At 42.8% G+C, this 27541-nt stretch overlaps 1 pseudogene; it reads right to left on the bottom strand.

Moving 5' to 3' along the window:
* Positions 1-1574: 1574 nt before the first annotated feature.
* LOC132385051 (Y-box-binding protein 1-like) lies at positions 1575-27287 on the bottom strand (annotated as a pseudogene).
* Positions 27288-27541: the final 254 nt, after the last annotated feature.

The raw sequence follows: 27541 nt of genomic DNA, 5'->3' as shown, positions 1-27541 counted from the left end.
GCGACAGATTCGACCACCTGATAGACTTAACCTGTAAGAAACTTGTAAGAAACTTCGCCCCATGGGCACTCTCTTTTAAAACAAAGGGGGGGGTGAATGTGGTGAACTACATATACCTGCCTGGACATGCCCCCCCCCCACCCCGGCTGACTGCTCCTGTGGCTCCTCCAACTGACCGTGGCTCCTCCCACACACCCGGTTATAAAGGCGATTGGGGCCTGAGCCCTGCCCTCAGTCTCCAGGATGTAGTATGGTGGTCAATTGCAGCTTGTTCTTTCTTCCAGTCAATAAAAGCCTATATCTCGCCTCACGTCTCCGAGAGTTATTGATGGTGCATCAGATACTTGAATAACGAAACAGTGCTTGAGGAATTCTTGTACTTCACTCCAGCAGAAGTTTTGGATGCAGAGTCGCTTCTTAAAGCATTGAACAGACACTCGCCCAGTGTGTTATTGATAAGAATGCGTGTATAGGTCAGTGTTATGACGGGGCGGCAGTGAAGTCCGGGTACAAGAGAGGTTCAGGAAAGAGGTCCCGCAGGTATTATATATACACTGCAATGCTCACAGACTTAACCATGTTTTAGTGGATGTTGTGAGCAATGTACAACAAGCGGGTGAGTTTTTTGAAACAGTGCAGCTTCTTTACAACTTCTTTTCAAACTTTGTGCCCACGATCTTTTCATGAAGAAACAGAGAGATTTGAAATCAACTGCACGACCCATGGCGTTGAAGAAATTGCCAGATACGCGTTGAGCATGGCAGTATACAGTTTTGTGGGCTATAAGGAAATCACTCCCTGCCATTCTAGCTACACTACAGGATATTATAGGTCAACCAAATGCACGGAGGAAAACAAAGGCCAGAGCTGTAAATGGACCGATTAACGAGCAGTTTGCTTTACTTCACACTCTGAGGATTTATTCCGAGTCACCAAGTTCATGTCAGACCAGCTACAAACTCCCAGTTTGGAGCTTTCATCTGCTGTGGACTTGGAGGATGCACTCTCAGCAAAACGGGGAGAGGAATCATGGAGTGAAATTCAGGCAAGAGCGAGGGACCTGTGCGTCAAGGCCGGTATACAGAGCAGACCACGCGAAAGGAGACAGGCCCAGCCACCCTGCCACCTACATGATTTTGTTGTTGAGGCCCAAACCGAACACACACCTGTCACATCCTCTGATGACCTTTGCAAGCACTGTCTCTATCCAGTTATAGACAGATTTCTGACTCAAATGTAAAGACAGTTCTCAATTGAGACTGGGGTGTTCTGACTGGAGTCTCAGCAGACACAAGCTCTCCCTACACAAGAATTGCCTTTGGCCAATGGCCCAATACTATGGAGTGACGTAAGAGAACCTGACTGCAGAGCTACATCAGGTTCGGCATCTGCTGGAGACAAAACAAAAGCAAGGACAGACAGTGAATGGCACAGTGGAATTTCCAGCTCTAATGAGACCCTACCGTGATGCATTTATAGATTTATACAAACTAATCTGCATATCACTGACTCTGCCTGTGACATCCGCCTCATGTGAACGGAGTTTCTCTTGCCTCAGATGCCTCAAATGCTACCTAAGGAATAGCAGCGGTGATGCCCAGAATAGCAACTTGCGCCTGTTGGCCATAAACAGCCGGAGGACCAAGGCACTCGACATCCAGAAAATCACTGATGCTTTCGCCACCAATCACAACAACAGACAGATTGTGCTTCTCTGAAAACATCAATGGTGAGTGCAGTTGATTTTTTTTTAAATTTGGGGCTAGACTAATGTTGATTATGATTATTATTTTGTGGTGGATACCCCATAGTCCTTATGTTTCCTGCAAATCCTGAAGTATTACATTTACTGCTATTAAGCATACTGGTTTTGCTTAGACTTCCAAGCGGTGATTCTGTTGATTTTTGTTTCAAATTCAGGAGCTGAATCAATTGATGTTAGGGAGAATTACCTCAACGGAGAAGGCCTGTGTGTGATTTTGTTTAGCGTGGGGAGGCTGATATGCGGGCAGTCACCATATGGTCCTTGACAGACCAGGGTCAGGTGACTGTGGTCAATGCAAGATGACTGGGGACACTTCACTGCTGCAGCCATCCACCACTTTCACTGCCATTGTGATATGTCATCATCTTTTGCCAGCTCCACCACTAGTTGGATTGCTCTTTATCTGGAACCTCCCCCCTTGACTTTACCACTATGGGTGACCTGAACAAGAGTTAATCAACAGACAGCTAACTCCAGACAGCATTGCTGTCAGGTTCTCAGGAACTCCCACACCTCTACACCACAACAAGGCAATGATACTCAGAGAAGAAGGTGACCTCAGGGACCACCTAAGACGATCTTGTTTTAAGCATCATCTAAGCCAAGCTTCTGATGGTGTAGGAGTTCCTCCAGACTGCATTAACAATCTTCAATGATGTACTTTGTGCAACCAAGGTGATTATGAACTAAGACGCAAATATGATGTAAATGAGAGGTCAGCCAACAATCATTTCTTTGTGAATGATAACCCTCTTCATAACAAGTCTTCTCAAGGCTGGGGTTATGAATCATGGTAAATTATGTTAAGCAAGCAAGAGGAAGTTACATGTAATAAATAATATCCAAAATTCCTTACATCTGAGTTATTCTTTTACCAACAAAACATCTTAATACCTCAACTTTCATCCTTTCAGCTCATGTCAGGCCATTTCGATTGAACCCTGACATCCAGAAAAACATGTTTTTATTAATAATATTAATTGGATTTGGATAATACATGTCAGAGCTGCATAAAAAGAGCAACCTTTTAATCAGGAGGGCAATCGATATTTCAAAGGCAGAATTTTGTGGCAGTTTTTCTGAGTTAAGGAATGGCCAATCAGCAAGAGGGGTTCATAAGAAAGGGCCAATAAGAATAATACAAGTACAGGTAGAGTGGTCTCTCTCTCTCCCTCTCTCTCTCCTCTCTCTTTTCTCTCCCCCCCCCCTATTTGTTCATTCCTTACTTCTGGGGAGTGGGGCTGAGGAGGGGAAGAAAGGATCAGCCATGATTAAATGGTGGAGCAGACTCGATGGGCCAAATGACCTAATTCTGCTCCTATGTCTTATGGTCTTATCTGTTAGGACATAGTAGATTAGTAAGAATGGCTCTAGGGGCAGTGTTCTGGAGTCAGTGTGGGATGTAGGAAGTCTGGGAGACCTCCAGTGTCCCAGATAAATACATCTGCACCAGGTGCACCAAGTTGCAGCTCCTGAGAAAACGTAGTAAGGAACTGGAGCTGTAGCTCGGTGACCTTCCACTTATACGGGAGAATGAGGAGGTGATAGAGAGGAGTTACAGAGAGGTAGTCACCCCTAGATTCCAGGAGACAGGTAACTGGGTGACTGTCAGGAGAAGGAGAGGAAAATGTACAGCCAGTCCAGAGAACACCTGTGGCTGTATACCTCAACAATAAATATACAACTTTAGATACTGCTGAGGGGGACAAGCTACGAGCAGGGAGCCACAGTGACTGGGTCTCTGGCACTGAGTCTGGTGCTGTGGCTCAGAAGACCAGAAAGGTGAAGATGACTGCAGTGGTGACAGTGGTCAGAGGAACAGAGATGAGATTCTGTGAGCACGATAGACACACCCGGATGGTATGTTGTCTCCCTGGTGCCAGGATCAGGGATGTCTTGGATCGGGTCCACGGTATACTCAAAGGGTGAAGGTGAGAAGTCTTGGTACATATTGACACCAATAATATATGTAGACAAGGTGAAGAGGTCCTGAAGAGAGATTTTAGGAATCTAGATAGATAGATAGATAGATAGATAGATAGATACTTTATTGATCACAAAGAAAATTACAGTGTCACTGTAACATTACGAGTGCACAGATATACAAATATTAGAAGAGAAGTAAGAAAGAATAAAAAATAAGTTACCTCAAACAGTCTAACTTGAGAGGGTCATCACTTCCCTGGCTATAGGTTGACTCATTATAGAGCCTAATGGCCAAAAGTAAGAACGACTTCATATAGCACTCTTTGGAGCAGCGCAGTTGTCTTAGTCATGTAGAAAGGTAGGGGCAAAGCTGATAAATAGGAACTTTAGTGTAGTAGTCTCTGGATTGAAGGTGTTATACTTGAATGTGTGCAGAATAAGGAATAAGGTAGAAGAACTTATAGCATAGTTACAGATCGGCAGGTATGATGTTGTAGGCATAACTAAATCACGGCTAAAAGATTATAGCTGGGAGCTTAATGTCCAAGGATAAACATGGTAACAAAAGAACAGGCAAGGGGTGACATTGTTCTGTTTGCAAAAAGTTGAATCAAGTTATTAGGAAGAGGTGACATAGGATCAGAAGGTGTTGAATCATTGTGAGTAGGCCTAAGGAACTGCAAGGGTAAAAAGATGCTGATGGGAGTTGTATACAGACCCCCAAACAATAGTAAGGATGTGGCCTACAAGTTACAAAGGGAGGTAGAAACTGCATGCCAAAAAGGCAATGTTACAATAGTCGGGGGTGGGGGGGATTTCAATATGCAGGTAGATGGGGAAAATCAGATTGGCGCTGGAAGAAAGGAAATTGTAGGCCAGTTAGTTTGACCTCAGTGGTTGGGAAGATGTTGGAGTTGATTGCTAAGGATGTGGTTTCAGGGTACTTGGAGGCACATGATAAACTAGGCCATTGTCAGCATGGTTTCCTTAAGGGAAAATCTTGCCATAAAATCTGTTGGAATTCTTTGAAGAAATAACAGGAGAAATAACAAAGGAGAATCAGTTGATGTTGTGTACTTGGATTTTCAGAGGAGGGGTAGGCTGCTAAACAAGCTATGAGCCCATGGAATTACAGGAAAGATTCAAGCATGGATAAAGCAGTGGCTGATTGGTAGGAGGCAAAGAGAGAATAAAGGGAGCCTTTTCTTGTTGGCTGTCGGTGACTAGTGGTGTTCCACAGGGTGTGTTGAGACCAATTCTTTTTACATTATATGTTAGTGATTTGGGTGATAGAATTGATGACTTTGTTGCAAAGTTTGTAGATGATACAAAAATAAAAGGAGGGCAGGTAGTTTTGAGGAAGTGAAGGTTACAGAAGGATTTAGACAGATTAGAAGCACCGGCAAAGAAGTGGCAGATGGAATACAGTGTTGGGAAGTGTACAGTCATGCACTTTGGTACAAGAAATGAAAGGGTTGACTATTTTCTAAATGGAGGGAAAGTGGAAAAAACTGAGGAGCAAAGGAACTTGGAAGTCCTTGTGCAGGATTCCCTGAAGGTTAATCTGCAGGTTAGGTCTGTGGTGAGGAAGGCTAATGCAATGTCAGCATTCATTTCAAGAGGACTAGAATATAAAAGCAAGGAAGTAATGGTGAGATTGATAAAGCACTGGTGAGGCCTCACTTGGAGTATTGTGAGCAGTTTTGGCCCCCTTATCTTAGAAAGGATGTGCTGAAACTGGAGAGGGTTCAAAGAAAGTTCACGCTAATCATTCCAGGTTTGTACGGCTTGTCATATGAAGAGTGATTGATGGCTCTAGGCTTGTATTCACTGGAGTTCAGAAGAATGAGAGGTGACCTCATTGAAATCTATCAAATATTGAAAGGCCTCGATAGAGTGGATGTGGAGAGGATGCATCCCATGGTGGGAGAATTCAAGACCAGAGGGTACAGTCTCAGAATAGAGGAGCGTCATTTTCGAATGGAAATTAGGAGAAATTTCTTTAGCCAGAGAGATAGAAAGATAGATGGATAGGTACTTCATTGATTCCAAAGGAAATTATAGTGTCATAGTAGCATTACAAGTGCACAGATATAAATATTAGAAGAGAAGAGAAGTAAGAAAGAATAAAAAATAAGTTATCTCAAACAGTCTAACAGGAGGAGGTCATCACTTCCCCAACTACAGGTTGACTCATGGCTGAGTGTAAGAATGACCTCATAGCGCGCTTACTAGAAGTCTATTACTACAAGTGCTGAATGATGAATCTGTGGAATTCATTGCCACAGGCAGCTGTGGAAGCCAAGTCTGTAAGTATATTTAAGGCAGATGTTGATAGATTCTTGATTGGACAAGGCATGAAAAGATACTGGGAGAAGGCAGGAAATTGGGGTTGAGTGAGATCTGGGATCAGCCGTGATGAAATGGTGGAGCAGACATGATGGGCCAAATGGCCTAATTCTGCTCCTAGGAGAGAGAAAACAGGGAATTATAGATCGGTTAGCCTGACGTCAGTGGTGGGAAAGATGCTGGAGTCAATTATAAAAGAGGAAATTACGACACATTTGGATAGCAGTAGAAGGATCAGTCCGAGTCAGCATGGATTTATGAAGGGAAAATCATGCTTGACTAATCTTCTGGAGTTTTTTGAGGATGTAACTATGAAAATGGACAAAGGAGAGCCAGTGGATGTAGTGTACCTGGACTTCCAGAAAGCTTTTGATAAAGTCCCACATAGGAGATTAGTGGGCAAAATTAGGGCACATGGTATTGGGGGCAGAGTACTGACATGGATTGAAAATTGGCTGGCTGACAGGAAACAAAGAGTAGCGATTAACGGGTCCCTTTCAGAATGGCAGGCTGTGACCAGTGGGGTACCGCAAGGTTCGGTGCTGGGACCGCAGCTGTTTACAATATACATTAATGATTTAGATGAAGGGATTAAAAGTAACATTAGCAAATTTGCTGATGACACAAAGCTGGTTGGCAGTGTGAAATGTCAGGAAGATGTTATGAGAATGCAAGGTGACTTGGACAGGTTGGGTGAGTGGGCAAATGGATGGCAGATGCAGTTTAATATGGATAAATGTGAGGTTGTCCACTTTGGTGGCAAGAACAGGAAGGCAGATTACTATCTAAATGGAGTCAAGTTAGGAAAAGGGGAAGTACAACGAGATCTAGGTGTTCTTGTACATCAGTCAATGAAAGCAAGCATGCAGATACAGCAGGCAGTGAAGAAAGCTAATGGCATGCTGGCTTTTATAACAAGAGGAATTGAGTATAGGAGTAAAGAGGTCCTTCTGCAGCTGTACAGGGCCCTGGTGAGACCCCACCTGGAGTATTGTGAGCAGTTTTGGTCTCCAAATTTGAGGAAGGACATTCTTGTGATTGAGGGAGTGCAGCGTAGGTTCACAAGGTTAATTCCCAGAATGGCAGGACTGTCATATGTTGAAAGATTGGAGCGACTGGGCTTGTATAAACTGGAATTTAGAAGGATGAGAGGGTATCTGATTGAAACATATATTATAAGGGATCATATATTATTAAGGGATTAGACACGCTAGAGGCAGGAAGCATGTTCCCGCTGATGGGTGAGTCCAGAACTAGAGGCCACAGTTTAAGAATAAGGGGTAGGCTATTTAGAAATGAGATGCGGAAAAACTTTTTCACCCAGAGAGTGGTGGATATGTGGAATGCTCTGCCCCAGGAAGCAGTGGAGGCCAAGTCTCTGGATGCATTCAAGAGAGAGTTAGATAGAGCTCTTATAGATAGCGGGGTCAAGGGATATGGGGAGAGGGCAGGAACGGGGTACTGATTGTGTATGATCAGCCATGATCACAGTGAATGGCCTACTCCTACACCTATTGTCTATGTGTTATGGTCTTATAGTCTAATATCCTCCACAACCTGGATCAACACATTGATGTCGTCTGGAGACTTGCATGTTTCAAGGACTCTATCAGGCGATGCCAACTCAGGACCACCCATGTTGGAATGAATGAGGATGAGATGCCAGATGAAGATCAATCCAACCCCAACTCCCAAAAGAACATACTTGCATCTGCCCCTCCTGGGCCATGCTATGCAAAACAACATAGTCTAATACAATTAAGTAAACAGATTGACTTAATTTGTCACCAGTACATTGAAATGAAAAGTGAAATGCATCATTTGCGTCAATGAACAACACAGTCTAAGGATGTCTCTGTGCTTCCAGTGCCAAAGTTGCCAGCCCACAATTTACCAACCCGTATGAATTTGGAACATGGGAGGAAACTGGAGCACTTGGAGGAAATCCACATGGTCACAGGGAGAACATATAAACCAGGGGTTCCCAAGCTTTTTTATGGCATGGAACCTTACCATTAACTGAGGGGTCTGTGGACCCCAGGTTGGGATCCTCTGATATAAAATCTTTACAGACAATGGTCAGAATTGAACCCTAAGCATAATTTCTAGCACTAACCACTACGTTGTTGACAGGCAGGCAAATCCAGAGCAAAAAGCAAAAAGCAAAAAGGGCCACTTTACAACATAATTGTGTAAGGGCTAAGAGTGTTGTAAAAACAAGACTGAAGGCTTTGTGTGTCAATGCGAGGACCATTCGTAACTAGGTGGATGAATTGAATGTGCAGATAGTTATTAATGAATATGATATAGTTGGGATCACAGAGACATGGCTCCAGGGTGACCAAGGATGGGAGCTCAACATCCAGGGATATTCAATATTCAGGAGGGATAGACAGGAAAGAAAAGGAAGTGGGGTAGCGTTGCTGGTTAGAGAGAAGATTAACGCAATAGAAAGGAAGGACATTAGCCTGGAGGATGTGGAATTGATTTGGGTAGAGCTGCATAACACTAAGGGGCAGAAAACGTTGGTGGGAGTTGTGTACAGGCCACCTAACAGCAGTAGTGAGGTTGGGGATGGCATTAAACAGGAAATTAGAAATGCGTGCAATAAAGGAACAGTAGTTTTAATGGGTGACTTCAATCTACATATAGATTAGGTGAACCAAATTGGTAAGGGTGCTGAGGAAGAGGATTTCGTGGAATGTATGCGGGATGGTTTTCTGAACCAACATGTCGAGGAACCAACTAGAGAGCAGGCCATTCCAGATTGGGTATTGAGCAATGAGGAAGGGTTAGTTAGCAATCTTGTCACGCAAGGCCCCTTGGGTAAGAGTGACCATAATATAGTGGAATTCTTCATTAAGATGGAGAGTGACATAGTTAACTCAGAAACAAATGTTCTGAACTTAAAGAAAGGTAACTTTGAAGGTATGAGACGTGAATTAGCTAAGATAGACTGGCAAATGATACTTAAAGGGTTGACGGTGGATATGCAATGGCAAGCATTTAAAGATCGCATGGATGAACTACAACAATTGTTCATCCCAGTTTGGCAAAAGAATAAACCAGGGAAGGTAGTGCACCCGTGGCTGACAAGGGAAATTAGGGATAGTATCAAGTCCAAAGACGAAACATATAAATAAGCCAGAAAAAGCAGCACACCTGAGGACTGGGAGAAATTCAGAGTCCAGCAAAGGAGGACAAAGGGCTTAATTAGGAAAGGGAAAAAAGATTATGAGAGAAAGCTGGCAGGGAACATAAAAACTGACTGTAAAAGCTTTTATAGATATGTGAAAAGAAAAAGATTGGTCAAGACAAATGTAGGACCCTTACAGTCAGAAACAGGTTAATTAATCTTAGGGAACAAGGACATGGCAGACCAATTGAATAACTACTTTGGTTCTGTCTTCACTGAGGACATAAATAATCTTCCGGAAATAGTAGGGGACCGAGGGTCTAGTGAGATGGAGGAACTGAGAGAAATATATGTTAGTAGGGAAGTGGTGTTAGGTAAATTGAAGGGATTAAAGGCAGATAAATCCCCAGTGCCAGATGGTCTGCATCCCAGAGTGCTTAAGAAAGTAGCCCAAGAAGTAGTGGATGCATTAGTGATAATTTTTCAAAACTCCTTAGATCCTGGATTAGTTCCTGAGGATTAGAGGGGGGCTAATGTAACCCCACTTTTTAAAAAAGGAAGGAGAGAAAAACCGGGGAATTATAGACCAGTTAGTCTGACATCGGTGGTGGGGAAAATGCTAGAGTCAGTTATCAAAGATGTAATAACAGCACATTTGGAAAGAGGTGAAATCATCGGACAAAGTCAGCATGGATTTGTGAAAGGAAAATCATGTCTGACGAGTCATAGAATTTTTTGAAGATGTACCTAGTAGAGTGGATAGAGGAGAGCCAGTGGATCTGGTATATTTAGATTTTCCAAAGGCTTTTGACAAGGTCCCACACAGGAGATTAGTGTGCAAACTTAAAGCACACGGTATTGGGGGTATGGTATTGATGTGGATAGAGAATTGGTTGGCAGACAGGAAGCAAAGAGTGGGAGTAAACGGGACCTTTTCAGAATGGCAGGCAGTGACTAGTGGGGTACCGCAAGGCTCAGTGCTGGGACCCCAGTTGTTTACAATATATATTAATGATTTAGATGAGGGAATTAAATGCAGCATCTCCAAATTTGCAGATGACACAAAGCTGGGTGGTGATGTTAGCTGTGAGGAGGATGCTAAGAGGATGCAGGGTGACTTGGATAGGTTAGGAGAGTGGGCAAATTCATGGCAGATGCAATTTAATATGGATAAATGTGAGGTTATCCACTTTGGTTGCAAGAACAGGAAAACAGATTATTATCTGAATGGTGGCCGATTAGGAAAAGGGGAGATGCAATGAGACCTGGGTGTCATTGTACACCAGTCATTGAAGGTGGGCATGTAGGTACAGCAGGCGGTGAAAAAGGCAAATGGTATGTTGGCATTCATAGCAAAAGAATTTGAGTACAGGAGCAGGGAGGTTCTACTGCAGTTGTACAAGGCCTTGGTGAGACCACACCTAGAGTATTGTGTGCAGTTTTGGTCCCCTAATCTGAGGAAAGGCATTCTTGCCATAGAGGGAGTACAAAGAAGGTTCACCAGATTGATTCCTGGGATGGCAGGGCTTTCATATGAAGAAAGACTGGATCGACTAGGCTTATATTCACTGGAATTTAGAAGATTGAGGGGGAATCTTATTGAGATGTATAAAATTCTAAAGGGATTGGACAGGCTAGATGCAGGAAGATTGTTTCCGATGTTGGGGAAGTCCAGAATGAGGAGACACAGTTTAAGGATAAAGGGGAAGCCTTTTAGAACCGAGATGAGGAAAAACTTCTTCACACAGAGAGTGGTGAATCTGTGGAATTCTCTGCCCCAGGAAACAGTTGAGGCTGGTTCATTGGCTATACTTAAGAGGAGGTTAGATATGGCCCTTGTGGCTAAAGGGATCGGGGGGTATGGAGAGAAAGTAGGTACAGGGATATGAGTTGGATGATCAGCCATGATCATGCTGAATGGCGTGCAGGCTTGAAGGGCCGAATGGCCTACTCCTGCACCTATTTTATATGTTTCTATGTTACTGGGCTGCCATATGAAGAAACAATAATTCAGTAAGTCATTGGAGGGGAAAACTGAAAGATCACATGGACCTGTTGTTCGAAATAATGGGCGATTTATTAAAAACTGACATGCACCAGGACACCAGTCAAAGCTGATCTACCTGAGCATGAATTTGGTAGAGATTTTACATCCTCAGTTGATGAGATTATCAGTAAAACTGCATTTTGATAACAGAATGGTGGCTGCAGGAGGCCTCCATTAAGTGGCAAAACAGGTCCTGATTACAGAGTAAAATAATGTCCACAGGTCTAACAGTAAATCGAAATTTATATTACAACAATGGGCACACGCTATAACATAACTAGTGAAGATCCTGAACCTTGGACATCATCACTGGTACATTCCGTGTCTCTACTTCTAGGAGTTTTCTGTGGTTCTCACAATCAACATCCCCATTTATCCCTCACTGTTCTTTCCCCTACAATAGTCATTATTAGAGTTTATTTACACTACTAAAAATGTGCACCCTCCCTGCCCTGAGGCAAAATGGTCAAGCTTTGGGTTCTCCTCAGGAGTATTCCAGTTAAGGTTCTTGTATAGCACTAAGAGAACTCCACACATCTGGAGGCTCCATTCTTTGGAAGACACATTACACTAAGGTCCTGACTGCACTCTCCAGAAAACAAAGATTCAGTGGTATTACTTCAGGGAGGATTGATGTTTCTCACCTGTCCACTGGGTCTATAGTTACCCCTTCCCTCAACACCTGAAAAAATACTTCTGTGATTATTATAATTTTGCTAAGTTTGGAAGCTTGCCGTACACCACACAGCTGCTGTACTTTCATCATTCCACAGACATCACACTTTTTTTTGACTGGAAAGCATTTTGGATGTTCTGAAAGAAATGCAACATGTTCTATAAAAAATTCTTTCCCACCTTCAGTGACTCAGGGAACCATAAGAAGGAGATAATTAATTCATTGTGCAATAATATTGCAAGGATTCCAAGTGAAGCTTATTAGAGTAAAGAAAGCAGATTTTGCAGTTTAAATATACTGTAGTTTGGTGTGGTACAGCTCTTGCTTGGGGAGAAAATCATGTCTTCAAAATCCCTCACATTCTGGGCTTTGATTTTCTTTCGTTCTTTCTTCCTTCATTTCTTTTTCTTTCTTTCTTTCTTTCTTTCTTCCATCATTCATTTTTTCCTCCTTTTCTTTCTCTCTTTCATCCTTTGATACAGCATGGTAAAAGTCCCTTCTAGCCCAATGAGCCTGCACCACCCAATTGCACCCGTGTGACCAATGAATCTACTAACCTGTACATCTTTGGAGTGTGGGAAGCAACCATAGCACGTGGAGTAAACACATGCACCTACGTCAGGATGCTGTTTATTGATTACAGTTCAGCGTTTAATACAATCATTCCTAGAGTTATAATTGAAAAGCTCCAATACCTAAGCTTTTGTACCTCCCACTGCAACTAGAACTTCAACTTCCTAACTAGAAGACCACAATCTGTGCGGATTGGAAATAACCTCCATTTCACTGGCGATCAACATTGGCTCAACTCAGGGATGTGTGTTTAGCCCACTGCTCTACTCTCTCAACACTCATGACTGTGTGGCCAGGCACAGCTCAAATGCCATCTATAAATTTGCTGAGGATACTACTATTGTCTAGATGGTAACAAGGTGGTGTACAGGAGCAAGATATACCAGCTGGTTGACTGGTGTCACAGCAACAACCTTGCAGTCAAAATCAGTAAGACCAAAGAACTGAGTGTGAACTTCAGAAAGGGTAAGGCAAGGGAACATACACCAGTCCTCATTGAAGGATCGAAAGTGGAAAGAGTGAGCAATTTCAAGTTCCTGAGTGTCAGCATTTCTGAGGATCTACCTCAGGCCCAACATACCAATGCAGCTACAAGCAAGGCATGACAGCATCTATATTTCATAAGGAGTTTGAGGAGATTTGAACACTCACAAATTTTTACAGATGTACCATTCTAACTGGCTGCATCACTGTCTGGTATTGCTTGGTGGGGGGGTGGGTGGTGATGGGAACGAGGCTGCTGCACAGGATCAAAGTAAGCTGCAGAGAGTTGTGAATTTAGTTAACTCCATCACGGGTCCTGGCCTCCGTGGTATCCAGGACGTGTCTCAAAAAGGCAGCATCCATCATTAAGGACCCCCATCACCCAGGACATTCCCTTTTCTCATTGCTACCATCGGAAAGAAGGTACAGAAGCCTGAAGACACACGCTCAACAATTCAGGAACAGCTTCTGATTTCTAAATGGACATTGAACCCTTAGACACTATCTCATTACAAGGCTGTGTGCTCAGCCCATTGCAGTTTACACTGCTAACACATGACTGTGCAGCCAGATTCAAGGAGAACCTAATCATTAAATTTGCTGATGATACCACAGTGGTGGGGCTCATCAGCAAAAATGATGAAACAATGTACAGGGAGGAGGTGAAACACCTAGAGAACTCGTGCAGTGACAACAACTTGAAGATTAATGTCACCAAAACTAAGGAGATGATCGTCGATTTCAGATGGACTCAGCCTGAGCACACACCCCTCAGCATCAGCGGCTCCACAGTGGAGAGAATGGAAAACATCAAGTTCCTTGGGGTGCAGATCTCGGACAATCTCACCTGGACCAGGAACACCACTGGGATTGTGAAACGAGCCCAGCAGAGATTGCACTTTTTGAGGAAGCTTAAACAAGCATCACTCCCCACTAACATCTTAACTACATTCTACAGAGGCACGGTTGAGAGTGTACTGACCTTTTGCACCACAACCTGGTACTCCAGCTGCAGTGCTACCTACAAAAAAGCCTTGCAGAGGGTAGTTAGGGGAGCAGAGAAGGTTATTGGGGTCTCTCTACCTTCTGTCCAAGACCTCTTTCAGAGTCAATGCCTCCAGAAGACATGGTACATCATTAAAGACCCCTCACACCCTCTCCATGAACTGTTTGTTCTTCTGCCATCAGGCAAACGTTACAGGAGCATCAAAACTAAAACCACAAGGCTACTAAACAGCTTCCTCCCACAGGCAGTCAGACTGCTAAATAGCTGCTCTACCTGACTCTGCTTTGGACAGTTTTAACTTGCACTGGACACTTATAACTTGATTTTAACTGACATGTGGCTGTTGTGTTTTACTATTTATTGTTGTGTTTATTATTTATTGTTGCGTTTGTTATGTTATGATTGCACTTGCCCCTGGTAAACGCTGTCTCATTCTGCCCTGCACAGCTGATGTACGGTTAGAATGACAATAAAGTTTTTTTTTGTATCTTGAATCTTTTAAAATTTTTACACTGCTTATTTAACTATTTGGTATACATGTACTATATATATTCTTGCTGTAAATCGTTGTTTTATACTCCATTATTCAGTATTGCGTTATTCTGTGGCCACAAAGATAACAAATTTCACGGCATGTGCTGGTGATATTATACCTGATTCTGATCCTGATCATTGGGGAAAACAGACAGGGGTGGAATTGAACCTGGGTCGTCAGCGCTACAAGAGTATTATGCTATTATGCAGCATTATGCAGCACAGTAAAGTGGCAGATAGCGTAGCGCTATTACAGCACCAGTGATCAACGATCAGGGTTCAGTTCCTGCCGCTGTCTGTAAGGAGTATGTATGGTCTCCCTGTGACCACGTGGGTTTCTTCTGGGTGCTCCAGTTTCCTCTCACTATAAGTAACAGTTTTCCAGTTGAAATAGTTCTGTTTATTACTGAGAATGTATACAGCATACAACCTGAAATACTTACTTTTCACAGACATCCACAAAAATTAGAAGAACCCCAAAAGAATGAACAACAGGAAAAGGTTAGAACCCCTAAGCCCCCTCTCCCACCTCCCCTGCTCGAGGGAGCAGCATCAACCCTCCCCACTGCCCGCTTCATCAAATAGCATCAGAGCCCACCACCAACAGCAAAGCACCACGATCTGCAGTCAATGCAGACTGCTGTTTACCCGGCAGTTCAACATGGCACAGGCTCTCTCTCTCTCTCTCTCTCTCTCTCTCACTACCAAGGGACAGAGAGATGTCACCCATTTCTCAGTGAAAGGGGAGACTAACAGTCGCTGTTACAGTCTGCCATGATGCTCTTTATTCTGAGACTCTCAAGTATCAGCAGCAAACTCTTGCCACCATCGAGAGAAAGGGAGAGAGGGAGCGATCACTCGGGTACAGAGACCTCCGCCCACACATCTGCCACAGAAAAATCCTGATGTTCCTTCTCCTGCAATGCCTCAGTCAGCAATGCTGGCCTGGAATCGGTCGTTTACAGGGCCACACGCTGATGTCTTCCCTGTTGCACCTGGAGAATGTTGGAAAGCGGCCAGTCAGTTGGTGAACTACGACAACGCGAACTTATTGCCATGAAAAACCCTCAGTTTTGAGTTCCGTTGCAGATCAGGGACCATGGTAGAACCACTGCCACCTTAAAAGGGAAAAAAATACATTTCAAGAGGAATTTAAGCTATTTCCGCTGATGAGCTCGAAGAGGCAGCCATTTAGTGTTGGTATGTAAAATTATGAGAACAACCATTCCATTGGTAGACTGAAATAAAATGGAAGTGAAGCTGTTGTCCCAACATTACCCTGGACTCCCACCCGAGATCATTGAGTTCAATAATACTTTTCCTTTACCCCACCCAGCCTCATTGGAAGTGTTCCAGCAGTGTTTTTACTTCTGATATTTTACAGCTGGACCACTGTTCAGCAGCTATAAGTATAAGAAACAACTGAAAGGAGAAGGTACAGTATATTTATCCAAAAAGTTTACCCTTCCGTTTAGCCACCCTACACTGCTACTGGAGGTCAAAAGAGGATATTGCTGTTGGTTACAGATGAAAGTAGGAAATGACAAGTCTAAATATAATAATGGCTACAAAAGGTTTATAAGTCAATTTTCATTTTCTATGTGCTCAAGTGGATTCAAAATTCAAGATTATTTATTGTCGTTCATCAGTACACAAGAACAAAGTGACCGTTAATCCAGATCTGATGCAGAATTTAAAAAATCACAATATGCAAAAAGAACACAATAATAAGAAACACAATAGATATACACAGACTGGCTGTATGTACCTAAAGTGATGTTAGGCACAGGAGTGTCTGTACACAAGGTGACTCTGACAGGAAATGACAAAGTAGTGGTGGTGCAGAATGTGGTTGGGTGGGTTGATCACCCTGATGGCTTGGGATGTGGGATTCACCTAAATTTGATTTAATCACTGCCAAAGTATATACTTAGACCATAAGACAGAGGAGCAGAATTAGACCACTCGGCCCATCAAGTCTGCTCCACCATTCCATCATGGCTGATTTATTATCCCTCTCAACCCAATTCTCCTGCCTTCTCCCTGTAACCTTTGGCTCCCTGACTACCAAGAATCTATCAATCTTTGCTTTAAATATACACAATGACTTACCCTTCATAGCCACTTGTGGCAACACATTCCACAAATTCAACACCCTCTGACTAAAGAATTTCCTCCTCATCTCTGTTCTAAATGAACGTCCCTCTATTCTGAGACTGTGCCCTCTGGTCCTAGACTCACCCACCATAGGAAACATCCTCTTCACATCCACTCTATCCAGGCCTTTCAATATTCGATAGGTTTCAATAAGAATCCCCCCCCCACCCCATTCTTCAAATTGCCTTTTCATTACTGAAATCACTTTTGTAAACTTCTTGTGGATCCTCTCCAATGCCAGCTCAACATTTCTTATGTAAGCAGCCCAACACTGCTCACAATATTTCATGCAGTCTGGCCAATGCCTTATAAAGCCTTAGCATCACATTCTTGTTCTTATATTCTAGTCCTCTTGAAAGGAATCCCTTCCTTACCACCAATTGAACCTGCAAGTTAACCTTTAGGGATTCCTGCATAAGGACTCCCAACTCCCTTTTGCACCTCTGATTTTTGAATTTTCTCCCCACTTAGAAAATAATCTATGCCTTTATTCCTTCTACCAAAGTGCACGACCACACACTTCCCTTCTCTGTTCCATCTGCCACTTCTTTGCCCATTCTCCTAATCTGTCTATTTCTTTCTGCAGACTCCCTGCTTCCTCAACACTGCCTGATCCTCCACCTATCTTTGTATTGTCTGTAAACTTGGCCACATGACCATCAATAATTTTTATCAAATTGTTTACATCTCATGTGAAAAAAAGCAATCCCAACACCAAGCTCTGCGGAGCACTGCTAGTCACCAGCTGCCAACCAGAATAGTGGCTGGATACAACTGAATGTCTTGCTAGGCCATTTCAGAGGGCATTGAAGAGTCAACCACATTGCTGTGGGTCTGGAGTCACATATAGGCCAGACCAGGTAAAGGATATTAGTGAACCAGATGGGTTTTTATGACAATCAACATGGTTTCATGGTCATCAGATATTTTTATTGAATTCAAATTTGCCATCTGCCATGGTGGGATTTGAACTCATGTCCTCAGCGTATAATTGGGTCTCTGGGAATGATTCAGTGGTAATTACCAAATCTCCCCCATAAGAGTTGCAGCAGTGTGTACTATCTACAAGATGCACTGCAACAACACACCAAAGTTCCTAAGGCAGCACCTTCCAGACCCACAACCATGACCATCTAGAAGGATAAGAACAGCAGGTGCCTGGGAGCACCACCACTTGGATATCCCCCTCCAAGTCAGTCACTATCCTGACTTGGCAGCATATCACCGTTCCTTCATTGTCGCTGGAACAAAGTCATGGAACTCCCTCACTGACAGCACTGTGAGTGTACCTACACCTCAGAGACTGCAGCAGTTCCAAAAGGCAGCTCATCACCACCTTCTCAAGGACAACTAGGGATGGACAATAAATGCTGGCTTAGCTGGCAACGCCCACACCTTATAAATAATAAATAAAATAAAAGAACAGGCTCCCTTTATTCTAACACTTTGCCTCCTGCCAGTTAGCCAGTCTTCTGTCCATGCTAGTATCTTTCCTGTACTACCCTGGGCTCTTATCTTGTTAACAGCCTCGTGTGCAACACCTTGTCAAAGGCCTTCTGAAAATCCAAGAGGACAACATCCACTGACCACCTTTTGACTATCTAAATAGTTACTGTATTTTTCATCAAAGAACTCCAACAGATTTGTCAGGCATGATTTCCCCATTAAGATCACCATGCTAACTTTGGCCTATTTTATCATGTGCCTCCAAGTACCCCAAAACCTCATATTTAATAATGGACTCCAACATCTTCCTAACCACTGAAGTCAGGTTAACTGGCCTACAACTTCCTTTCTTCTGGAACCATTCCAGAATCTAGTAATTCTTGAAAAATCATTACTAGTGCCTGCATAATCTCTTCTTGTGGAACTCTAAATTGTTGGCAATCCTGTCTAATAGACAGTCCCTGATCTTAGAGATTCATTTTGACTGTAATTCCTTAGTTTGGCCATGAAAGAGATCTAAGCTGCCCTCTGTAGTCAACAGGCTACACTTCCCTGGTATTGCAGCTGTATAAAACTTTGGTTAGAATGCACTTGGCATATTGTGTGCGATTCTGGTTGCCCCATTACAGGAGGGACATTGAGGCTTTGGAGAGGGTGCAGGAGAGGATGTTGCCTGGAGGGCATGAGCTACAACAAGAGGCTGAAATACATGGCTCCTCCATAGAGAGAGTTAAGTGCACCAAGTTCCTGGGAGTTCACATCACGGATGACTCACCTGGCCCCTTGATATCACCCCTATGAACAAGGCACAGCAGTGTCTCCACTATCTAAGAAGGGACCTGACAGAAGTTTATAAAAGATAGGGTAATCAGTCAGAATCTTACCCCGGCGTAAAAATGTCAAGAGGGCATAGCTTTAAGGTGAGAGGAGGAAATTTTAAGGGAGAAGTACAGGGGAAGTTTTACTTCAAAAGTGGAGGGATATCTGAGGTAAGTAGGAAGCAGATATAAGACATAATATATAGGAGCAGAATTAGGCCATTTTGGCCCATCGAGTCTGCTCCACCATTTCATCATGGCTGATCCGATTTCCCTCTCAGTCCCACTCTTCTGCCTTCTCTCCATATCCCTTCATGCCCTGACCAATCAAAAATCTATCAACCTCTGCCTTAGATATACATAAAGACTTGGCTTCCACAGCTGCCTTTGGCAACAAATTCTACGGATTCACCACTCTCTGACTAAAGAAATCCCTTCTCATCTCTCTTCTAAAAGGATGCCCCTCTATTCTGAGGCTGTGTCCTCTGGTTCTAGACTCTCCCTCCATTGGAAGCATTCTCTCTTCATCCACTCTATTGAAGCCTTTCAATATTCGATAGGTTTCAATTAGGTCACAACTCATTCTTCTGAATTCCAGTGAATAGAGGCTCAGAGCCTCTACTCTGTCTCTGGGTAGTGGCATTTAAAGGCTGTTAGACATATGAATATGGAGGGAGTGGAGAGATATGGATCATGGTTATGCAGAGGATAATTTGTTTAATATGGCAGACTTCATGGGTCAAAAGGCCTGTTCCTGTGATGTACTATTCTTCATTCTATGCTCCTCTAGACTGTAACAATCTGCAGACAAGCTGACCCAGGTGAGGAGCAAACTCAGGACTCGATAGTGGAATTTAAGAATGAAGATTTATTTAGAGAATAATACAAGCAATGGTCAAATTAAGAGCTCACTTACACGGGACAAGCACACGGAAAGGTAGCTCACACAGAGCGCAAATCCAGGACTCAGTGGTGAGTGCTGGTCCAGAATAACATTAAATAGAACATAAAACACAGGAAACCTGTGCGGGTCGAAATCAGAAACTCATCACTTGAGAACAAGATGCATAAGGAAACCCTATTCACGTAATGAGTGTCATGAAAAATGCAATGAGCGCTTAATGATAAAAGTAGTCATTAAACAACTCTAATAAACTCAAATAAATTTTGTTACGGTATGTCAAGACCTGCCGCTATCCAGCATCCCTCCCTGGTCCTAAGGATTCATGACACATATATCCAGAACTACAGTGAGCCACACGTGGTCAGTAACACCAATCAAAGTCCTTTGTGTGGCCAAAATGGTTAACCACTCAACAAGTGTGGGCCCAACTTTCTCATTGTTGAGGAGTTGGCAGGATTTTGGTGACCACAGGAATTCTACAGACATTATGAGTCGGCAAAATACACTGCAGTTATCAAATACTTCTGAGACCGCTAACTCTGCGGAAAGTGTGACTGAAACCACGACACGAGAATCAACTCCATGCCACAGACCAAAGAGTTCATTCTTTGCTCACCACCAAGGAATTCAATCAACCCATGTGGCTATTCTTCAGTTGCAGACAAAATGCCAAATACCAAAAAAATGAATTAACTGAAAATAATAATAAAAGGTAAATAAATAATGCTGAGAACATGAGTTGTAGAGTCCTTGAAAGTGAATCCATGGGTTGTGGAATCAGTTCAGAGTTGAAGTGAGTAAAATTATCCACGTTGATTCAGGAGCCTGATGGTTGCTGGATAGTAACTGCTCCAGACCCTGACAGTGTAGGAATTACATCTTTATACTGTCAAGGGAGCTGACTGAACTCAAAACTACACCACCATGAAGTTTGACTCACACCTTCACTTCCCCACATTTGATTGTTTTCCATTGCCAAACCACCAAGGACTTTGACACATGACATTGGAAGCTGTTTTAACTGCCTGGTGTCAAACTGGAATAGTGACATATCAAAGTCATAGTGGAACTTTTTGTCACATGCACAAATATATGTTGGCACAGGTACAATGTAAAACTTACTTGTAGCAACATCCCGAGCACATTGTTCAAAGCTCAAGGTAAATTTATTATCAAAATTTTCTTGCAGGCATTTACAGTAGAACAAAGAAATTCAAACAACATTCCCTCTAACATTTTTTACAGCAGCATGGACCAACCATTCCTCTGAGCAGAATTTTTTTTTCACAGTTTGAAAACTGCACAGCACTTTAATAAAACGTTATATGAATGAACATACCAGCTGCCTGCAACAAAGGCTATGTGCGTGGCAGTATTTCAGTTACTGCACTGCTGTGCACCTGCACAGCTTAGAGGGAACAGTGAATGTAATAGACTCAGTGAAAAGGGGACACCTTTTTTTCCCTTTATCAGGGAGAGAGAGAGTCTGTGGTATGTTGAATTACCAGGTGAACAAGTAGTCTTTGGGGTACTGCAAGTCTGTGTCTTCATTGATGCTTTGCTGCACACTTGAGTGCTCGGTGGAGGGTACTGATGCTTTTTTGCTGGTGGGGAGGGGGCAGTCGTTGCCTTGCTGTTGCTTGTGTGTGGGAGGGGGCACCTGGTGGGGGAGTTTGGGATACTAATGTTTAAATGTCATTCATTCTTTAGGCACTCCTCTGTTTTCATGGATGTTTGTGAAGAAAAAGAATTTCAGCATATATATTGTATATGTTCCTCTGACATTAAATGGACCTATTGAAATCTATTGAAGCTACACAGAAACAAAGACTAACAGAACAACCAATGTGCAAAAGGAGGCAAGCTATTCAAATATCAAAAAGCCAATATAAAAAATAAGTAAGCAACTTGATATTGTTCTTGGTCTTGCAGGAATGTGGCTTCAGGACAATGTCCCATGAATCATCAGTGGGACTCATGGACTCGTTCAGGAACAGCTATTACTCTTCAATAATCAGGCTCCTCAATCAGAGTAGATAACTTCACTCAGCTCAACTCTGAACTGATTCCACAACCTATGAACTCTCAAGAACTCTACAACTTATGTTCTCAGTATTACTTATTTACTTCATGATTTATTTCGTGACAGCATGTAGTAATATTATTTTTAATTTTGTGACTATCTTAACTATAGCTATACATGCTGTCCACTATGTGTGACTGTATGTACTGTGTCTTTGACCTTGGCCCCGGAGAACCGCTGTTTCATTTGGCACTATACATGTGCATGGTTGGATGACAATTAAACTTCAACTTGAAATAAATCAAACTGAGAGCAGGAGTCCTTGAAAGTGTAGCCGCAGGTATGGAATCAGTTCAATGTTGAGTTGAGTGAAGTTATCCACACTGTTTCAGAAGTCTGATATTTGAAGGGTAAGAACTCCTCCTAAACATGGTGGTGTGGGACCTAAAGCTCTTGTACCAGCTTCCTGATGGCAGCAGAGAGAAGAGAGCTGGTCTGGATGGTGGGAGTCCTGGATGATGGATGCAACTACTTGTAGATGTACTCAATGACATCACATAGCAACAGATCAGAAGCATTCACAAGAAAAACAAACATTAATTAAGCACTATTTTTACAATATAAAACAAAATTAAAACAAAAAATAACCAAAAGTTTATTTTAATGTAATGTGATCAATGTGGTCATGGTGTTAAGACCATAAGACATAAGAGCAGAATTGGGCCATTTGACCCATTGATTCTGCTCTGCTATTCTATCATAGCTGATTTATTATCCCTCTCAATCCCATTCTCCTGTCTTCTCCCCATAACTTTTGATGCCCTTACTAACCAAGATTCTGTGGAATTCATCACCACAGATGGCTGTGGAGGCCAAGTCATTGAGTATGTTTTAAACAAAGGCTCCACAATGAATTCCACAGATTCACCACCTGCTGGCAAAAGAAATTCCTTCTCAATTCTGTTCTAAATGGACATACCTCTAACCCGAGGTTGTGCCTCTGGTCCTAGACTTTCTATAGGAAACATCCTCTCCACATCCATTCCATCTAGGCCTTTCAATATTCAATAGAGAACCGTTCTCATTACTCTAAACTCCATCAAACCCTCCTCATACATTAACCTATTTATTCCTAGGATTATTCCTGCTGGACCCTCTCCAATGCCAGCATATCTTTATTAGATAGGGGCTGAAAACTGCTGACAATACTCCAAATGCGGTCTAACCAATGCCTTTTAAAGCCTCAGCATCACATCCTTGCTCTTATCTTCTAGACCTCTTGAAGTGAATGCTAACATTCCATTTGCCTTCCTTACCACTAACTCAAACTGCAAGTTAATCTTTAGGAAATCCTGCATAAGGACTCCCAAGTCCCTATACATCTGATTTTTTTAGTTTTCTCCCTGTTGAGAAAATAGTCTATACTTTTATTCCTTCTACCAAACTGCATGACCATCCATTTCCCTGCACTATATTCCATCTGCCACTTCTTTGCCCATTCTCCCAATCTGGCCAAATCCTTCTGCAGACTCCCTGCTTCTTCAACACTACATGTCCCTCTACCTATCTTTGTATCCTCTGCAAAATTGGCCGGAAAGCCTTCAATTCTGTCATCCAAATCGCTGACATATAACGTGAAAAATAGTCCTAACGTCAATCCCTGTGGAACACCACGTCACTAGCAGCAAACCAGTTTAGGCCCCCTTTATTCCAACTCTTTGCCTCTTGCCATCTTCTATTAATGTAACCACACACATAATGCTAGAGGAACTCAGCAGGCCGGGCAGCATCTATGAAAAAGAGTAAACAGTTGACATTTTGGGCAAAAACCCTTCGGCAGGATTATCAATGCTAGTATCTTTCCTGTAATACCACAGGTCTTATCTTGCTAAGCAGCCACATGTGTGACACCTTGTCAAACACCTTTTGAAAATCCAAGTAAACTGCTCCCCCCCTCCCCCTTTCTTTCTCCTGAGGCCTCCTGTCCCATGATTCTTTCCCTTCTCCAGCTCTGTATCACTTTCGCCAATCACCTTTCCAGCTCTTAGCTTCATCCCACCCTCTCCGGTCTTCTCCTATCATTTCACATTTCCCCCTCCCCCTGCTACTTTCAAATCTCTTAGTATCTCTCCTTTCAGTTGGGCCTGACGAAAGGTCTCAGCCCGAAACGTCGACAGTGCTTCTCCCTATAGATGCTGCCTGGCCTGCTGTGTTCCACCAGCATTTTGTGTGTGTTGTTTGAACATCCTCTGACTCTCCTTTGTCTATCCTGCCTGTTATTTCCTCAAAGAATTCCAACAGTTTTGTCAGGAAAATTTTCTCCTGACTTTGGCCTATTTTATCATGCACCGCTAGGTACCCCGAAACCTCATCCTTAATAATGGACTCCAAAATCTGCCCAACCACTGAATTCTCACTAACTTGCCCAAAATTTCCTTTCCACTGGCCCTCTCCTTTCTTAAAGGGTGAAGTCACATTTGCAATTTTCCAATCCACCATATCCATTCCAGAATCTAGTGATTCTTGAAAGATCATTAGTAATGCTTCTACAATCTCTTCAGCTACCTTTCAGAATTCTCCTCTTTCCATAGTCCATCTCCTTCAGGTGACTTGTCTACCTTCAGATCTTTCAGCTTCCCAAGCACCTTCTCCTTAGTAATAGCAACTGCACTCATTTCTCTCCCCTGACATTCTTGAATTTCTGGCATACTACTAGTGTCTTCCACAGTGAAGACTGACGCAAAATACTTATTAAGTTCATCCACCATTTTTTTGCCCCTGTTGTATATGTGGCCGTTTACACAATGATATCATTAATAAAAATGCTAGAGACTGGAGCTAAGTTAACAGAGCGTTTTACTTATGGAACCCGAATTGAACACATATATACAGATCAATATGCGCCCAATAGCACATACTCAATAACATGTTACTATGACATAAAATAGTCCCATATTATACAGAAGACTATATGGCACACTCCTCCCCTTTTATTTAAAAAGTGTATCAACCTTTTTTACACTAAACAAATACTGTATGTATACCCTTAATATGCAAATACTCACACACTGTTTAATTAGTAATTTAATGTAGGACTCTCAGTACCATTAACTGTGGTGTTAACTGTTCAGACTAACAAAATGGCTTCTCTGTATGGTTATAATGAAATGGCTTCTCTGTAACGTTACTTAATGCCGTAATGGGTTTCTGTAGCTGGAAGTTTGGGTTATGACTGCAGATAAGGGGGGAACTAACAAATGGAGAATTGTTACGCTATCTTGTATCTGTGAGCTGAGCTGGAGTTCGCGGTCTTTTTCGGGAGGAGAGCGAGGACGGATGTGTGTGGAGTGGGCAGCGGTTTCAGAGCGACGGATACTGGACATCGGCAGTTCGGACGGTGGCCAAAGGCTCAGTAGGTCGTTGTGGATGGAACTGAAGACGTGAGCTCCAACATATTAAAATATTATGTGCACAAACTGATTTGATTTGGCACATTTAGGTTATCTGTTTCTACTAACCCATCACTAAGAAGTAACAATAAAATTGCAATTATTTACTTGCCTTTGGTGTATTGTCTGGTATTTGTTTTAAGAGCATGTACTGTGGGGGCATTACACCGTATTTACATTGAAGTATTGCACTATTGGCGGGGCGACGGTGGTTCACCCTAGGCGAATGGGGGTAAATTGGGGGCATGGAAGCTACATTAATAATATGAAATTATAACAAAGTAACGTAATAATAATAATAATTATAACTCAAGTCTTTTTAGGGGGTTCTTCTCTGCCCCTCTGAGTAACAACGTCTGTCAATGAACTTGTTTTTTTTTATGCAGATTTCCATATAAAAGTCATGAAAAGTTGACCTCTGAGCATTGGGAGTTTCCATGGTCTGCTTCAAAGATGACTTGCCACCAACAAAAGAAGTGGTTGGTGATCTGCTGTCTCTACTAGTGTGGTAAACTACATATACCTGTCTGGACACGCCCCCCTGCTGACTGCTCCTGTGGCTCCTCCCACACACCCCTGTATAAAGGCGATTGGAGGCACTGCCCCTTCCTCAGTCTCCGAGATGTCGTGCTCCCTTTTCACTGTTAATGAAAGTCTATGGTTCACTTCCAGTCTCCTAGAGTTATTGATGGTGCATCAACTAGTTATTCAAAAGTCAGGGCAATCCAATGACTCACAGAAAGTTCAGTACTTTACCAGTACTCTTTCACCATCTGGTGCAGCAATTGATCGAAATCCTGTTGTTCCCTCCATTGTTCTTAAGCTGCTGTTAAAGTACAGTTTTGCTGATATTAAGGATTACCTGCAGTGCCATTTGTCTGGCTCAAGAGGGAGAATTCCTTCAGATGCACATTCAGCACGTGTGAAAATGCAACAATAGAAACCTTACAGTTTTTTGTCAGAATTCACCTCTGTTTTGATGCTGCTTCCAAACTTCTTTGTGAAAAACAAGACACATTGGCTGAGGATTCAAAATATGTACGTGCAAAAGAAACTTTCCCGTAAAGGATTAAGTGTATGACTCTCAATGGAGGAAAAAATTGTTCAAGATTTACCTTGTGCAAAAGCTGTTCTGTTTGAATGAGATTGATGTTGTCCTCTGTTAGGTTTACCTTCTTCCCCAGCAACCTGGTTTTCATTTATTTCACCACCCTCAGTAATTTCTCCCTGAGGCTGGTTGCTATATTGTGGGCGGTGACCATAGCGACAACAAGGTGTCTTCTGTGAGGAGAGTGTTGCTGATTTTGATCATCTTGGTTTCCTCCATCTGTTGCTGACTCTGCTCCATTTCCTTTCTCCCCACCTTCAATGTTCTGTTGGTAATTACGTGGTGGACCTCGGTGGTGAGGGTTGCAGCAACAATAACGGTTTCTGTCTGCGGCATGTCAGCTTCCTTGGATTGGAACTCCTCTGTGACCAGTTACATTTGCTGCTTCTTCACCCTTCCACTACGTCGAACTCCACAGTTCCACCGTCTCCATCACTGCGGAGGTATTTCCGTGGGTTATTCTCTCTTATAGAAGTCTGATGTACAAACACATCTTCCTTTGTATCATTCTTGTTGATGAGTCCATATCCATTTCGTACATTGAACCACTTTACTGTTCCAAGAACCTTTGTTACGATGACTTTCTTCTCCCCGGGGGATTTGGGTTTGTCTGGCTGTTGCTGCTGATGCTGTTCGGATTGCTATTCCATCTTGTATTGCTGATCTAGTTTCTTCATCCTTTTCTGATACTCCTGCAAAGTGCCTTCCTATAACTGCTGTCACTGTCTTTTGAGAGATGTCAATTTCTCCTGGTACATCTGTTCTTTTACTTCCAGGTAGTCTTCATCGTCCTGCTCATTGGCAATATCTGTCTTCCTGTTGACGCTGTCTAGCTCCTCCTCATCGTTGTAATAGTCGACAGTGGGTGAGAGGAGAACTGCAGACATCTTCCCCGCCGAGCTGCCCTCTTTTGTTGACACATCTCATGCCTTGATGGTGTGCCAATCCAACTGGATTTTCCTGAGCCATTCATGTCTCAGCAACGGTGGTGTTGTGATGGAAAGTAACTGGTTCTTTGAGTCTCAACAGTAGAGGCCTGGACACACACAGTTTTAATAATAAGGAATTTATTTACAAGGGGAAGTCGGGTCAACACGAGCAACTACAATACACAGGAAGCGGAGTGGGGACAGGGTACAGT

The sequence above is a fragment of the Hypanus sabinus genome, chromosome X2 (genome assembly GCF_030144855.1).
Source record: "Hypanus sabinus isolate sHypSab1 chromosome X2, sHypSab1.hap1, whole genome shotgun sequence".
Taxonomy (NCBI): Eukaryota; Metazoa; Chordata; class Chondrichthyes; order Myliobatiformes; family Dasyatidae; genus Hypanus; species Hypanus sabinus.
Note: the sequence above shows the minus strand (reverse complement) of the source record. Positions and strands in the feature narration are given on the sequence as shown.